Genomic DNA, 11,471 nt, shown 5'->3' with positions numbered 1-11,471 from the left:
ATTGTGGATGAGGCAGACTAATTGGTCTCAAAATCGAAGCATATGGCTTCTTTCAAGATTGTGACTTTCTAAAGACTTATTTGAAAGTAAACATTTGCCATTCCTCATGAAAGGCACTTTTCTCCATGGATCCTCTTGACCTTCGCTGACCTTGCTTCCCAACTATACTGTGCTTTACACTTGGGGGTGATTAAGTCTTGAGGAGGCTCGCTTCTCTTATTATTCAGCACATTCGTCTCCAAGGTTGACGGACTTGAGAGCCAGCTTTGGAAAAATAAACTAGATCGAAAAGACCAGATACACACAGCACCATTGCTCCGCCTGGGCACCTAACATCTGCAGACTGGGACAATACAATATGGATTATTGCAGAATCAAACAGTGCCTTGGTCTATTGCATATACAAATGCAATGACCAAAACAGCAGGCTGAATAATTAATATGGATCACTTGTAGAAAGCTTTATGGGGAATGAGAATTGCAGAGTGAGCTTAAGGGCATTTCCAGGTGATCACTTTTCTTCTGGCGAGTTTCAGTCACATTCTGGCAAATTCAGGTTGTACAATTACAGCTGATAGGGTGGCCTTGGGGAAACTCACTCCCCCCCCCCCCAAGATTGTACTTTTTGCAATAAGGAAAATAATGGGGAAATGCACTGGAAAGTGTAGGAGAACGCATTCTAACACATTCGCCTATCCACAAACAAATCAGTATGAATGCTTATTAAATAGCCAAGATATGCTTAAAGCCAGATTAGACTATCAGGATGGATACTCAATAAACAGGTATTCTGGAGGCACCCTAAACTTAAATAAGGGGGGGGGGTCAACTATTTGTTCTGCTTTCATTTTTTCTGAGAGAGGTACAAATCTTGAGTTGTGACATCTGAACTAATGCTGAAGCTAGGCTCTTCAAGAAGTTTTAAAAAGTATATTTTGAAGAAGCTTGGACATATGTTGGTTTTGACCATCAAGTTTCAATTGGCTGCCATATCTGGAGTTGTGAGGACATTTCCCCTCCATTTGTACATAGCAATACATGCATCATAAATGTGGCTCCTGTCAATCAAAATAGCAGAGGTCACAGTAATCTTGGAATGGATTATGGGCATCTTAGCGAGACCAAGCTCCCATCCGGCAAAGATTCCCAAAAGGATCTAGACAGGGTCAAGAAACTATGGAATCTCTACAGAACTGATAATGGCAATTAATGCACTATTTAATTATATTTTAAAAACATTTTCTTCTTAGGACTAAAGATACTAATTAAGAGAACAAAATCTTATCTTTACTCTTGCATACATAGATTTTTTTATAGAAGCTGTAGGAGATCAATCTGAATTGCATAGATGTTAACTGAAATTATGCTTGCAAAGGTGGGGAGAGAGAAAGGAAAAACAAACAAATCTTGCATTCACCATTTGCAGTCAATAGCAAAAGAAGGCTACAGATCCGACCATTCTCCTTATCTGGAGATTTTTAATTTTTTTCTTTTAAAAAGCAGTCAGTGTTAAATGAAGATATGCAAATATACCCTTTCCTGTCCTGAAATACTTAGCTTGAAGGCTAGCCTTGCAGAATTTAATGCCAGTAGGAACACTTCCTGTCCATTGGTTCAGAAGAAATGGAAAACAAAAAGCAAGTGAGATTTTTGCCTCCCAAAGCAAAACACCTTGTTTGTTACAACTGGGATTTTCAAGAGGCGTGTAAGTTCCCTATCCTAAGGTCCTCTTCATATATTCAGCTGTCCCAGGTTTGCTGCCAAGGGTACAGGAACTGTGGGGTCACAGCCAATCCAAGTTCTCTAGTCAGTGGAGCTGCACAAGGATAACAACACTTTTGGCCTCTCTGCCTCCTGTTCTCAAACCTAGACTGTCATTTTTCCTTTGCAATGTGGAGTTTGGTGCTCTCCATTTCCTATGGAGAAGTGTCAGGTGGTAGGAGAGCACTTTCTCCTTTTCTGGCTCAGCACTTCCTCTCTCTCTAACCATGCTCCCCACCACACTCCAGCAAAGAATTTCAGATCTGTATTTCGAAAGTAAATCTATAGATCTGGATCCTGAATTTGGGGGGAAATGTAGCGGGGAGGGATTGCAGGGAAGAAAACTGGGTGTCAAAAAGAAGGGTCCCTCATGCCTATGCTATAATTCCCTGAGAAGCAAGGTTGCAAAACTAAGGAATTTTTGAGAAAAGCCAAGTAAGAGATGACATGATAGAAATTTAGATAACTATGAATGGCATGCAGAAAGTGTTATGTATTCAGTGTTCTGTGTTTGCCTGAGCTTGAGTCTGGACTAAGGATTCTGAGCCCCTGTGTTCTGATTTGATACATGATATCCAATCACAGAACATTTCAGGGTTTGGGCCTCTGCCATTGGCCCTTAAATTCTGAGTCACAATTCGCAGCTTGGAAGTTTAGGCAGCCAATCACATGGGGAGTGGGAGTGGCCCAGGCCTTCAGAAATGTATATAAGCAGTTTTTTTGCCCCTGTTGTCCAGTTATGTTAGTTCAATAAAGGTTATTGCTGTTATCACTGTGTCTTGCATCGTGGGAACCCACCTACACTTCACAAAGTGGATAGAGAAAAGTATTTCACCCTCTCCCATAACGCTAGAACATGTGGACGTTGAAAGTGAATGTTGGATAATTCAGGACAGATAAAAGAAGCTACTTTTCCCATGCAGCCCGTAGTTAAATTATGGACCTCAGGAATTAAGGAAGCAGTGATGGGCATCAACGCGGATGGCTTTAAAGGAGGATTGGACAAATTCATGAAGGATAACGCTATCAACCGCTACTAGCCAAGATAGCTGTGCTCTACCTCCATGGTCAGAGGCACTAATGCTTCCGAACGCTAGTTGCTGGAAGCCACAGGAGAGGAGAAGACTCTTTTGCTCAGGTCCTCCTTGTGGGCTGGCTTTCCACAGCAATCTGGTTGGCCACTGTGAGAAAAAGATGCCAGATTAGATATTGCTGCGCCCCTGCTCTCTTCAGTGAGGCTCTGAGGACAGAAGGTGGAGGCAGACTGTCTAGTCCCATTTTCACTCTATGAGTCACACCCCACAAACTGGTGTTTGTCACATTTCATATACGCTGTACATTAAACCTGTTGGGCTACTGACTGATGCCTTGACAGATAAGAGACAATTGTCTTGTGTTCACCTCAGGGGAGCAGAGCAGAGTGAGGCCAAGCCTTCTCTTGCTGCTTCATAGCTTTTCAAGGGACAAGGGAAGCTCTCTGAATCTGCACCACAAGTCTGTCCTTGGGATACATGCCATACATTTAGGCCTTAGCTCTGCACTTTTGCCTGGCTATTGCTTTTTGCCTGGCTATTGTTTTTCATTATTACGTTTATACCCCGCCCTTCCTCCAAGCAGCTGGATATGGCGTTCATGGTTCTTCCCCATTTTATCCTCACAACAGCCTTGTGAGGCAGTTTAAGCTGAGAGGCAGTGATTGGTCCAAGGTCCCCCAATGAGCTTCACAGCTGAGTAGGGATTTGAACCCTGGTTTTTCAGTCTAGCACTCTAACCATTATGTTACACTGGCCCTCTTTGTGTGCCTTCTCTGCTCATGTTGTGTTCAAACACTTCCACCTTCGCTAAGACAGAGTCCAAAGTTGTATTGAAAATCTGTGCCATAAAAATAGTGCTTTCCTTGGTGTTCAGTCACATGTTCAAGACATACATTTTTTATTTTCCTTGACTTATCTTGCAGTTTCACAGGGTAGCTTTCAGTGCAATAACGGCTAACCCTAAATTGGTGTTTGGCTATTGTTTTCCAATTAAATCCTTTTCTGGGGGTGGGGGAGGGTCTTCAGCTCAGGACTTTGGAGGGTCATATTGATTGTCTGTTATCTGTCAAGGCATCAGTCATCAGCCAAGCAGCTCTCTGCTGGAGACTGTCCTCTTTTTACAATTAGCAGTGGAAGGCTTTTGTCACTGTACAATGATGTCCTGGCTGAAACCTAAACCCACAGTTTGCGGGGGGGGGGGGGGAGGATGTTTTCTGTGTTAAAGGACGATCTAAAAACAAAGTGGCTGCACAGTGGTGGTTTTTAAAGGGAAGAACCACATTGTACAGTCATATAATATATTTTAATTCATTCCGCTGTGTTTATTCCCATTATCTACATGTTAGGGTGTTTCATTTCCACCTGAAAGATGTATCTTACTTACTCCAGAGATTTTTTAATGTGCAGACGCAAAAGACACCATCTGTTAGTTAATATCACACTTTATACTCAATATTTAAAAACAAAATCTACTGGGAGGAAAGCCAATGTTTTTTACACACACAGACACACAGAGAGAGACACAAACACTCATTTAAGTAACCATTTCTTAGGTAAGCCCTTTAAGTAATCAAATCAAGTAAAATTTAAGACTGATATTGTGAGATTTCATAACAAAACAGAGCTCAAATTAGGGGACTCTTAATAAAATTGGCAAGCTTGACTCATGACATCTCCTAGTTCTTGCCAAATCAGGCTTGCCCTGTAGCCTTCCAAGTCAATAGCTAAAGGGATGTCCAAAAAGGATCAGTTCCCCTGTGGAAAGAACAACAACACAGAAAATCTTCAAATATTCCAAATTATGCCTAGTTTGGACCACTGCATATCACTCACTCCCAGCTCAGGCAACCTAGCAGTGATTATCAACCCACCAGGTATTTAGCAATGTTAAATATTCCTAGATACAGGAGACCATTTTCAACAGTTAGGTTAAATGCTTTGCCACTGGCAGCTGTGGAAAATTGATTCACCATGCAGCCTTTGTGTCCGAGAGTTTGTCCTTGTGAAAGTGGCTCAGTTGAAATGTCAGGCCCTGTTCTTCTATATGGTATTTTTTAATAGGAATATAAGACCCTGATTTATTTCCCCTGTGCTTGGGGAACTCAGATGAATGTTATGAGTAAATCATAATGGCAGATTAAGAGAACAGAACTGGCGAAACTGATGGGAAGGATCCAGAACCAGTGGGACCAAGCATTCCAAAAAGACTGGAATAAATTCATATTATATTTGAAAGACAACTGTAAGCAATTAACATCACTAGCAGGGTTATCTGAAGATTTGTAAGATGAAATTGCTACCTATTCAAGCTGATTTAATTTTTTATTTTAGGTAATGATGTAACAAGAATAGGAAAGGAAGTGAAATGCAAAGATGCAAAATTTAATTTTGTAAACCATTAGGTGGGCGGGAGGAAAGTCACCAGGCTCAGTAGAGCCAAAGAGATATACGAAGAAGGTATGATGTTATGCTATGTGATTATATGTAAAAACTAATAAAAATTATTATATACAGTGACCTCAGGTTAAGTACTTAAGTCGTTCCGGAGGTCCGTACTTAACCTGAAACTGTTTTTAACCTGAAGACCACTTTAGCTAATGGGGCCTCCCGTTGCTGCTGCACCGCCAGAGCACGATTTCTGTTCTCATCCTGAAGCAAAGTTCTTAACCTGAAGCACTATTTCTGGGTTAGGGGAGTCTGTAACCTGAAGCGTATGTAACCTGAGGTACCACTGTATATAAAAAAGAGAACAGGAAATATAGCCAAGTTCCTCATTGTAGTCATCAAAATTAGGATACAGTTGCTAAAAGGAAGACAAGTTCTGAGTTAAAAGAAAAGGTTTAAAAAAACTATTTTTGATTGTGAATTTTACTATAGTCTTTATTTTAAATGGCAAAACCCATAATAAAAAAAAATCCTTCCAGTAGCACCTTAAAGGTAAAGGGACCCCTAACCGTTAGGTCTAGTCATGAATGACTTTGGGGTTGTGGCACTCATCTTGCTTTATTGGCTGAGGGAGCCGGTGTACAGTTTTTGGGTAGAAAACTTTTTAAAAGTTGCAGAATTTAAATTGGGGTGCATTAAAAAATGTATTCTGTATACATGAAGGTATACGCTCTTTCTCACAGGAATGCTCACAGTATTAAATTGTTCAGATTTCACTTGAACAGAGCTGAATGTTTTGAAAAAGTACGAACTTAGGGAACTATTGGTATGAGCTTTGGTCTCCAAGGTGCTACTGGAAGGATTTTTTTTTTTATTTTGTTTCGACTACCTACCTGTGGACGCGGGTGGCGCTGTGGGTAAAAGCCTCAGTGCCTAGGGCTTGCCGATCGAAACGTCGGCGGTTCGAATCCCCGCGGCGGGGTGCGCTCCCGCTGCTCGGTCCCAGCGCCTGCCAACCTAGCAGTTCGAAAGCACCCCTGGGTGCAAGTAGATAAATAGGGACCGCTTACTAGCGGGAAGGTAAACGGCATTTCCGTGTGCGACTCTGGCTCGCCAGAGCAGCGATGTCATGCTGGCCACGTGACCCGGAAGTGTCTCCGGACAGCGCTGGCCCCCGGCCTCTTGAGTGAGATGGGCGCACAACCCCAGAGTCTGTCAAGACTGGCCCGTACGGGCAGGGGTACCTTTACCTTTACCTTTTACCTACCTGTAGGCAAAACCCATGAGCATACATATTTGCGTTTTTCTCTCTGCCATGGATGTCTTGATAACTCTATATACTGTATCGGATGTTTGTGGTTTGCAGACTAAATAAAACAAACTAAAGTGCTTGAGCCAACTGAATGGAAGAGTCAATGCGAATTCAGTCAAGCCTTCATCCTCTGGATGTTGGAAACCCAGGATATGTAATCAGAATTACTAGGTAATATGGGGAAAGGAAGAAGGAATTTGGGCAACAAACAACATGGGAGTGAAACATAGCCTCCTTTGAAAATCAGTTGCAGAATGCAGACTCTGGTAGGCATGTTAGAGGTTGCCCAATACACAATTGTTTTCCTTGATATGGAAGTATCAGTGGATACAATCATATTTTACCGTCTATCACATATCACATAAATACTGCACCCCAGGGGGAAAGTGACTGCAAGCAACATTGATCAGATACTTGCCTGCATTAAGTGACCTTTTGACCAGGAGAAGTGGAAGTTTCTAATGTCTTCCTGAAATCTGTGTTGAACAAAGAGAACTTTCCTTCCCCCACTCCAGTGGAAACAGGTGCATTTGAACTGGCCATCCAAATACAGTCTGCTAAACAAAATGGGAAGACTGGAGAGAATACATTCTGGGCCTCCTGATGGGAAGCTTTCATTAAGACACAGAGGAAGTTTTTTATTCACTAAGGTACAGTTTTGTCCTGTGGCCCCCTGCAGGGGAATGACCTCCCATCAAAAGGCATCCCCATCTATTGTCATGTAGGAGGATTAGGATCTGTCAGATCTCCCCATTCTTATGTACAGTAAGAGCAAAAGGAACCTACTGTGGACTTGACAGGGAAAGTAATTCTGGGTGCTGGAATGTAACAGCAGTCTTAGCTACAGATGTGTTTCACAGCTTTTCAGCTATCTGCTACAGATGCACTAGTGGTTAAAGAATGTGTATTAGTCCTCCTTAGCCCAGGAAGAGAACATGCTAGATGGGCCAGTTCCTACATGGGATGCTGAAGGGATAAGAGTTGCCACCTTTTAATAATAATAATAATAATAATAATAATAATAATAATAATAATAATAAACCCCATTCTTGTAACTTGAATAGCTGGCTGACACATCTGAACCACACACACATTCTAGAAACAAGGTAAGGTAACAAAATGGCTATAACTTAGATGTGAAAATGCCAAGCAGTTTGAATGACTTAGGAGTCATAATCATTATATACAAGGGAAAAGGTTATTAATGCAAGAGATATAATGACTAGTGGCAGACCAAGAAGTTCTAATCTAATCTCTTTTTTTGACTAAGTGAGGAATGAAAATAAAAAGATTATAGAGAAGAAAAGGAATAGACAATTTGTGGTTGCATGTCATCTTGTTCCTTATTACTCCAGTAGCTAATGAATAAAGACCATCTCTCCCTCTCTCTTTTTGCTGCATATTCTGTGAGTCCCTAAAGTAACATGTAAGGTTAGTCAGTAGAGCAACTTCTCAAACTGTTCCTTAACCACATTGTTATAGCTGGAGATTTGAGTGTCTTCTACAGTTGCCTAATACACAACCTGGTTGTTATCAAAAAGACTTGAAGACCAACTCTTTCCAAATAATGAAAAAGGGCTACTTAATTATTTGATAACCATGGATTTTTTTTATAGTCACTACCTTCAGACCTAACCTACCGCACAGGATTGTTGTAAAGTTTTTGGTGCTAAGAGGTCCTCGGGAAAAGGGCAACATACAAATGCAAAAAATATTGCTGTATGAAAAGTCATAACATATGCATGGTAAAATAAGGAAAGAGAAGAATTCAATCTAAGGATGACGAAAAAGCAATATCTCCATATGTTAAATGTTTGGCACATTTTATAGTTATGTTTATTTGTTGAACCGGAAAGTGTTCTTTCTGGAATAAACAAACAATGGGGAGTATTCTTTCATGTAACATTTTCTGATACATATAATTGATAGGTACAGCCTGTACTATGCCTTTGGGGTGATGGTATGTGGAAGTCATGAATCTTTGCAAATTCTATAAACAGGGCCTGCATTGAAATCACATTGGGTGATAATGACAATGACACGCCCCACCCCGCCCCAAACTTACATCAGAAAAAAATTAAATACAGTTAGAAAGGGGTTCATAGCTTTGAGAGACAAATTCACTTAGTTTCTTCTGCATTACAGAGCCTTGAGATGTTGGGGATTACTTGGCATAGTAGTAGATTACATGCAGAGAAGAGGCAAGAAATTCACCAAAACATAAAACTTCACACCAGGTATGGGGAATTGGTGACTTTCCCAATGCTGTTTGGATGCCAACTACCAAGGGAATTGTAGTCCAACAACTGGAGGCCACAGGTTCCTCATTCTTACACATAAGTTGCAAAGCTTCCCAAAGTTAATGTGTTTACTGCATATTTGCAAGTTTGCACATTTCTGCTTTCCTCTCAGTTGCTAATAAGTCCTCATCCCTCCAGTCAATAAAAACAAAGGTTTATTGGGGATTTACTCTCAGCTCAAACCATCCCCACAATTCTCAGAGTGGTTTAACAATCACTCTTCTCAGAAAGCTGTGGAAATCGTAGCTCGGTCAGAGGAACAGGGGTCTCCTAAGAACTCTCTGCATCCTGAACAAACTACAGATCCCAGGATTCTTTGGGGGGGCACAACAGTTTTAAGTGTGTGATACTGCTTTTAATTATATAGAGCAGATGGGGCCTATGAGAGGCAAAACTGAGATAAGAAATCAGATTTTTTTTTTTTTTGAAGGATGAAATTCAACACATGCCTTTCCATGTTAAAAAATCTGTTATTTTCTTTAAAGGACATTTTCATCCAGTTTGTATTCATAGGATCATTATTCATTTTCTATCAAAAAGTGCCTGTGAAGGTTCTATGGGGCTTGCAGAGTCCCTAGCAAATCACATTCCTTGTAAAGTGGAGATTTGGCAGATATGAGGCACCAGATTCAATCCCTAGTTTTTTCTGCCAAGGATCTCAAGTTTCAGACATGGCTACTATCTCTCTGCCTGCTGTCTTTTGAGATTTGCTGGTTGCTTGATTTGTTGCTAGTGAGAGTTGACAGTGCAGGCTAAAGTCCTCTGACCTCTCTCACCGGCTGAACTCAATGGAAAAACATCGACAAATGGCATTTGTTGATATTACAATAACTTGAAGCCTAAGAGATGAACACCAGATTCCTATGACTGTTTTGCTCCCAAGTAAGTCCTGTTGCATAGGGCTTACTCTCAACACTCACTTAGGATTGCAGCCTGATTTATTATTTTTATTTATGTATTTGATAATATTTTTAGCCTGTCATACTCCCAAAGATCTCTGGGTGTGTTGCAGTCTTTAGAAACCGAAATAGCACACCCAATTAAATAAATAGCAGGTAACAAAGCAAAAATTAAAATTACATTGTACAACCTAGCAGGGGAATAATATCCCAGTATTGGGGCAGAAATAATCCAGGTTTTAACTTGATGCTAGAATGTAAAAAAAATGTGAACCAAGCTATTTCCAACAGCAGGATGCAATGATGGACTTCTAGGTTTACTCGCTACTGAAGGATATTAAAATAGGTGCTTGTTTTTACCAGCTGAGGCAAAACATGCATACTGTTTGCAAACCTCTAGCGTGCTGAATCATTGTACAAACCGTATACCATATACACTTTTTGTGATGTTGGTCATCTCTTATTGCGGGCACACACGCTAAACCCTGTCTGTGGTGCCTAGCCTTTCCCCCAAAGAATGAGACAAGAGACCAGAGTATGGGTTCAAATTGGCCACAACTTTATTAAGCCTCAGAAGTTGGAAACATGGCACAGGCCTTGGCATGTAACCCTCTCAGCCCATCTGGCTGAGGATATGCAGGCTGGTGAGGTCCAGTGGGAGGGGACTGTAAAGCACAAACGTACACAGCTAACCTCGTACCGGGAGTTTGACCTACATGCCACCACTCTAGGGCCAGGGACTCCAAGTTTTACCCTTTAACGGGCCCTGCAAGCGCCACCGCATGGGATGGGAGCATGAATGCATCCCCCAGACTTGATGATGAATGACAGACTAAAGGATACCTTGCCAAGGCTTGTGCCAAAGTTGTGACAAAATGCTACGGGGAAGGCGAAACCTGCCAATGCAGGGAAAATTCTTTCCTGGTTCAGAATACAGCAACCATCTTACCGTCCAGGTAAGCCCCAGCTCAGTGCCTCAAACCTCGCCCACTTGTGGGGAAGGGAGGGCGGAAATTGTGTAATGTCAACTTCTTTCTTTCTTTTGCTGCTCATAGCACCCATATCAAGATATGAGTATCAGCACCTCATTTCTTTTATATATAAAAAAGTACTGACTAAAGTAATATACTCTTGGCATATTCTATGACATAAAAGAAAGCAGAAACACAAAGTGTCATGTGGCACCTAAAAGGCTAACACATTAAAACAAATTACAGTTATCCTGAAATATCCTGAGTTATAGTTTATTTAAACACTTGGAGTCCCCCCTCCCGCCCCCTGGGTGGGGTGGGAATTGTAAACAGCAAGATCGGAAGGAAATGAAAGTACAGACAGCGATAATTATGCAATTAACAGTAGTGATTCACAAAAAAAGCAGATATCTTTACTCTTATCTCTCTGTGTCTCCTGTGAGAGCACCACAAATGTTTATTTAATTCAATAATTGCTTCCCGCCTTGGAATTGGGACAGGTTGATACCTATGCTCCTATGCTTGGGATTTTAACCCTCCTTTATTGCAGTGACACCAACAGCTGCATTTCGAAAGGTCGGCCAGGGCAGAAAGGTGCACAAACATTCAGTTATTACGATTTTGTGCACACACCAAGGTTAATCTTTACGGTTTGTCCGAGTCTCCAGAGAAGAAGCGAAATTCCTCCTGAGATGATCTCTTTGCCAATCATGAAAACATTTCAGCTGCAAAGAAACTCTGGCTGAGAAGTGATTGAATGTGTACCCAGGAAGAGTGTTAAAGTGGGGGGATGCCAGGGATGGAAAAGG

The sequence above is a fragment of the Podarcis cretensis genome, assembly GCF_951804945.1.
Source record: "Podarcis cretensis genome assembly, chromosome: 3".
NCBI classification, from domain to species: Eukaryota; Metazoa; Chordata; class Lepidosauria; order Squamata; family Lacertidae; genus Podarcis; species Podarcis cretensis.
The sequence above is the reverse complement of the archived record's forward strand: the minus strand, read 5'-3'. Positions refer to the sequence as shown.